At 38.8% G+C, this 6,409-nt stretch overlaps 1 non-coding gene across 1 annotated transcript; it reads left to right on the plus strand.

Annotated features, from left to right (window-relative positions):
• The first annotated feature begins 2,290 nt into the window (after window positions 1-2,290).
• On the plus strand, window positions 2,291-2,364 carry Trnan-guu (transfer RNA asparagine (anticodon GUU)). Its single transcript has one exon. It is a non-coding gene; the product is annotated as a tRNA-Asn (tRNA).
• The last annotated feature ends 4,045 nt before the right edge of the window (window positions 2,365-6,409 follow it).

The following is a 6,409-nucleotide window of genomic DNA, read 5'->3' on the forward strand; positions in this document are numbered from 1 at the left end:
AATAGATTATGATTCTCACCCATCAGACAGCAGCAGCAGCAGCAGCAACGAAACTATTAGCTAAAATAACGGCACGGCGGTGGAACCAAAATCATGAATCAAAACCGTTTTCGTTTCCAATTTTCTCAAGAAGATTATGTTCGGCAAACAATACGCGCGGTCCCGAACTATCGCATCAAGCAGCAGCAGCAGCAGCAACAGTAGCAGCGACGTCGTACGTTCTGGAATTATCAAAGGGATCCTGATTCTGACCACAATCTGCTGCTGCTGCTACCGATTTGCTTTCTCCTCGCGCACCGGTTGGTTGCCCTTTCCTTCATCGAAGACTTTTCGAAAAACGAGGAAAAAATATTGAGGAAACACATCAAAATCAAAAGAAACTGAATCGCTAAGTGAACCGTTGCAACAAGCACACCGACCCTGTCAGAATAAAAGAAGAAATTGGGTGAACGGAATCGATTCTAGCGTGTAACAGAAAGGAGCGATTGGAAGGGATACTTTCTTCCTTTCGAATTCGATCTTCATCAGCGGACTATGATTGGCTCCGACTGTCTGCGGTTGAAAAGATTCGATGAAGCGCATCTCCGTCGCATAAATTTCCTGCCGGCATGCACAGTCGTAATTTACGGACTCCCGGATTCCAAAAATATGCCGCCCAGATGTATTGGTCATTCAGTTGACAATTCGTCTGGCCGCGTTGACCTTCCCATTTGGAAACATTTTTATGGCCTTCAGGTGGTGGAAATATCAGACTACTGACTTGTGAAGCAACTCTCTGAAAAGGACGGCTCAAAGGTGGGGTGCCCAACGGATGAATCAAAAATTGTTTTGTCAGAATTTTGTTCAGATAACCGTTTTGCTCATAAATGCTCTAGATAAGCACCTCAACCGCATTGAGTAGCTGTTTTCTGTGGACACCCTCTTCCTAAGCAAAAACGGACCGATAATTAAAAAATGACCCACGACTACCCTCCGCATCGCATCGCGCCACGCAGAACGCCACACTTCGGAATGTTTAATAGCTTTATTACACTTTCTTTATTCTCCGAGCGAGATCGCTTATCGCTGCCATGTCAGATGTTCACCGTTTCAGTATTTGTAATAATTTCTCCATCGGTGCGTGCTGCTCTTTTTCCGACGTGCGTTTCGGCTTCATGATATGATGATCGGCGAGCTCAGCCGGCGCGGCGGTGCTGCGAAAGGGCACGTGGCGATACGCGTTTTAATTAGAAGGATTAGAAGGCCTCCATGAAGACGGGAATCAGCCAAACGGAGAAAGTTGCTCTGCCGATAGGTTGGGGTCGCTTATCGGGATGGGTCGGTTATAGGATTGAAGTTTTTATGGCCATGTAGATTAAGATAAGATCTGAAGGGCTTTGTGTACTGTAATTGTTTGTGTGTAAATTGTTTGATTGGGGGCGCTTACGAGTATGATCGCCGGTGAACTAACGTCTATTTCTTCTTCTTTTTTGTTTCAGGTAAATAATCATTTCGGACTGACCACAAATATGATGCAGAAATTGGTTGGTAAATAGATTAACAGTGTACACCCTTTGTGTTTAAATATTCATTCAAAACATAACTCCTTCGCAGTTATCAGGGCGAAGGCAATGATATGTTTAAAATCAATACAGAGACATAAAAAAAATTGTATTAATCTTCAATTTTAGGACGATGATCTCTTTGTGTAATCACAATTTTCTTTTGGTGTATCAAATCATATATTACCATTTTGAAATCAAACCATATGCTTCACCCCATACCTTTTTAACGACATTGCAAAGTAAATTCGATAAATTGCGGTCGATATTCCAACAGCAAAAAAGTCCAACGGACGTTTCCTCAAATGTTTTGTATAGTAAATAAAACTGATTCTACCAAACCAACACTAGTTGTGGAATAGTTTAACGGATTCTTGTTAAACTTATTTAGAATGTTTACTTTTCCCGAATGACCACACCCAGACATCATCTTAGTTCATCGAGGTAAGTCGATCTCGATATACAACTCTACGAGACTCTTTCTGTCCGAATAAGGCAAACTTATGAATTATGGGTCTCTTATCTGGCTTTTTATATCGCTTAAGACTTCACGATAAAAGTAGACATCGTATTTCTTAGTTTCATACTAAAGTATGGATATGGATATCATCACTCATGTTGACGAATTACATTGCGGTCAATTTCTAGTAGAGCATTGATATATATTTTTACCGAGAAATTGATGAAAAGTACTCGCCGTAAAAATAGGACTTCGGTATGATATTCATAAAATTATAAAATTCCTATCGGCCTTCGTGGCGCAATCGGTTAGCGCGTTCGGCTGTTAACCGAAAGGTTGGTGGTTCGAGTCCACCCGGGGGCGGAACATTTTTATTACACCGTATTGTTACGCGTAACATTTGAAAAGAATCTACAAACCAAATGTAAGCTTTGGGAAAAAATGCCGTTCAAACTAAATGTGCATATGATTTTGATATCTATTATCTCGTTTAATAATAACGTCCATACTTGTCATAAGACAAGTTAATACAATCCCATTGAATTCCACCACTTAATTGTATCTTGACAGATACGTATTTCGACCTCAACAGTAAGGCCGTCTTCAGTGTCTCGTACTTGACTCGACTTAGTCGACAAGTCGAGTCAAGTACGAGACACTGAAGACGGCCTTACTGTTGAGGTCGAAATACGTATCTGTCAAGATACAATTAAGTGGTGGAATTCAATGGGATTGTATTAACTCGTCTTATGACAAGTGAAGACATTCCACTAAAAAGCTCAAAATAATTTTCTTATCATAACGTCCATAGTTTAAGGGGGAGAGGCGGGTCAGTGTGTACACTACGTATACAAAAAAGCGTGACAGAGTGGGGAGGGGGGTCTAAAAATCTTGTAGTAGACGTAGTAGACGTCATATTTGAATCAACCCTCAGCAACAATTTTCAAAAGCACTTAATCATCATAATAATAGGCCATTCCAATGGTGAAGCAAGATATTTTGTTTCACGTCATACATCATCATCATCTTTTAAGGAGTTCCTTAAGGAGTGGCTTTGAAAATTCTTCTAGTAATACCTTAGAAAATTCCTTTAATGAATCATTGGGAAATATCTCCAGGAGTTCCATCGAAAATTTCTCCAAGGATTCCAACGCTGATTGCTAATTATCTGATACATGCATTCATCTCTTAGACTGGGTGTTCCATGTTCTCTTGAAGGTATTAAGTTTCGAAAGTTTAACATTAATTTAAATGAATCATGGAAACCTTAAGAGCGTTAAGGACAAGTCAGCCGGAAACCAATACTAAATGCGTTTTTATGGGCAAAACAGCTGAAAGCTGTTTTGAGTTTTGGGTTCCGGGAGGCTTGTCCTTAAGTTAATTTGTAATGCAGTTTTTTTTTTGTTTATCGTTTTATATAAAGGTTGTGATCATGAATTGTCTTGTTTTACCGCCGATCGTAGTTTATGGTAATATTATTGTTTGGTTATGAGTTTCATTTAACCTTTTTTTTATTTATTGCTGTTGGAATAAATTTAAGTAGTTCAATAAGTTAAAAAAATGGTCAGTTGAATTTATTGAATACAAATAAATGAACTTCCCTAAGCAATTGTCTCAGAAAATCTCTTAAACCTCCGTAAAAACTGTTCCATATGTTGCTAATGAACTTCCCTCAGGTATTAGCTTCGCTTAGCTTAGCTTGATTGACTGTACCCATCGTAGTTGCTAGTCGTGATTGGCCGAGAAACAACAAATAATGTACAGCTCACCAATTGACTAGTTTTTTCGGGACTAGCTATTCTCGCTGTACATGCTTCGGAGTTTCTTTAATTCAAGTCCAATGCCGGCCACGTCATCACAGTAAATTAGGATAAGGGGAGGAAAATTAATTCGACACTCATTGCTAGAAGAGACCGAGGAATCCTCTGCATCTCCTTGAGCGCACTGGAAAAGAATAGTATGTTACTTGGGAAGGAAATATATTGGAAGTTGCCTTGATAAGCGACTAATTATTTCTTTGAACGACGCCATATTCATGATGATACAAAAACGGAAAAGCAACGCGTGTCTTGCGTATTTTTTCGAAGACTGATTCGATATCATAACTACATCGCGACAACTCAAACACGCACTGCACAACGCTTGCTCGATGGCTAATCCGAAAAAAAACACGTACTGAACTGATTAACTTTATTTCCGGCCGCGCAATGCAGAACAGAATATTTCGGCAGATTGAGCGATCCTTCTCCTGTCCGAAACAAGAGAAAACACGCACTGAACTTCTTATGAACTTCCCTCAGGTATTGTCTCGAAATTCCCTTAGGTATTGCCTTCCTTCAAAAACTCCTTTAGAAATTTCTCCAGAAATTCATTCGAAAATTCTTCCAGGGACCAGGAGCTCCACCGGAAGATACCCCTTCAAAAATTGCTCCAGATTTTGTTTATGAACTTCCCTCATGAATTGCCCCAGTATTTTCTCTAGGAATCTTTGCGGACGTTCCTCAGGGAGTTACCTCGGAAATTCATCCAGGAACTGCTTCGGAAATTTCTCCAAGAATTTCTTTGAAAAATCATCCAGAAATACCATAGGAAATTATTTCAGAAATTCCTTCGGGAATTTTCCCATTTTTCCAAATTCCTTTGAAAATTCCTTTCAAAATTCCTTCAAAAATTCTTCCAGATATTCCATTGGAAATTTATCTTATATTTGGGTTCCAGGACACTGTGGCATTGAAGGTAATGAAAAGGCAGACGAGCTTGCAAAACGAGGTTCAAACACACAGTTTATTGGCCCAGAACCTTTCTGCGGTATATCATACTGTACTATAAAAATGGAATTGAAATCCTGGGAAGCACAAAGGTTGGTGACCAACTGGTTGATTGCCGAAAAGTGTGCTCAATCAAAGAGATTTATAATTCCCAATGTTAAAGTAACCGAAAAGCTCTTGGAGCTCAGCAAGAGAGCTCTTTGCACCTTCACTGGCCTAATAACCGGACACTGCCCGAGCAGATATCACTTGAAAAATATTGGCCAGATTCAGAGTGATATCTGTCGTTTCTGTAACATGGAACGTGAAACCTCGGAACATCTGCTTTGCAGTTGCGATGCATTGTACAAGGGTAGATCTAAATTTCTAAATAGTGGCTTTATGCAACCAGGAGATATTTGGACTGCAAATCCTGGAAAGGTAGTGGGTTTTATTAACTCAATTATACCGGACTGGGAAAAGACGCGTCTTAGGTTGTTTACTTGACAAATGGTGATCAACCTTCAAGATGCGAATAGATAGTTAAGAGTAATCAGGGGTATACCACAAAAGTTCAACTCAATGGACGCAGTGGTTCTACGCCCCAACAAAAAAAAAAAAAAAAAAAATCTTATATTTCCTTCGAAAGTTCCTCCAGGAGTTCCATCTGAAATTTCTCTAGGGATTCAGACACTGCTTATGAACTTCCCCCAGGAATTGTCTCAGAAATTCCATCAAAAACTGCTTAGGAAATATCTCTGGGATTTCCGTAAGAAGTTGTTCCAGATATTGGTTATAAACATCACCCAGGTGAGGACTGTTCAGTTTATAAAGAGGACCCTTTATATTGTCGATGTTTTTTAAACCATCAATCTTTTTAGAAATATATATATTTTTTCGTAGAGTATATTATCTGACCTTCTACAAACGTATTCCAATTATCAACGAAACATTTCCAATCCACAATTTTGCGATATTCATATCAAACTGGATTATTAGATTTTCAACAGCTGCTATCGTTTATATTCCGTTTTTTGTACTACCGCAGGCTCTACTGTTTCTGGATAACGACAAATCATTGGCAGTGTGTTTCTTTCCGACATTCTTAATGATTTTGTCAACATGCCGATTTACATGTTGTTCACAAACTGTCAATTTTGCTTATAAAAATTCTGTAGGAAAACTTTTGTTTATTCGAAATTCGAGTAGCTTTGACGCCATTTTATTGGATTTAAACTGTTTTATTCAAAAATTCTTCCAGAAATTCCATCGGAAATTCCTTGTGGAATTACGCGAAATTATTTTGAACATTCCTCCAGCTGTTGGTTACGAACTTCCTTCAAGATTTGCCTCAGAAACTTGACTGGGATTCTTTTCGTAAGCTCCCCAAGGACTTAATTCGGAAATTCCTCCCGAATATGCTTAGGAAATTCCACAGAAAATTCCTCCAGAAATTTCTTCGGAAGTTCCGCCAGGAATTTCTTAGGAAATTCCTTCCTTTTTTCGGAAGATCCTCAAGGAGTTCTTCAATACTTCTTCAAATCAATTTTAAATTCCTCCAAAAATTTCTTTAAAAATTCCTCAAGTAATATCTTCAAAAAATGTTTCAGACACTCTTTTAGGAATTTTTCAAACAATTCCGGAATAAATGCCTTTAATAA

The sequence above is a fragment of the Armigeres subalbatus genome, chromosome 2, assembly GCF_024139115.2.
Source record: "Armigeres subalbatus isolate Guangzhou_Male chromosome 2, GZ_Asu_2, whole genome shotgun sequence".
In the NCBI taxonomy this organism is placed as follows: domain Eukaryota; kingdom Metazoa; phylum Arthropoda; class Insecta; order Diptera; family Culicidae; genus Armigeres; species Armigeres subalbatus.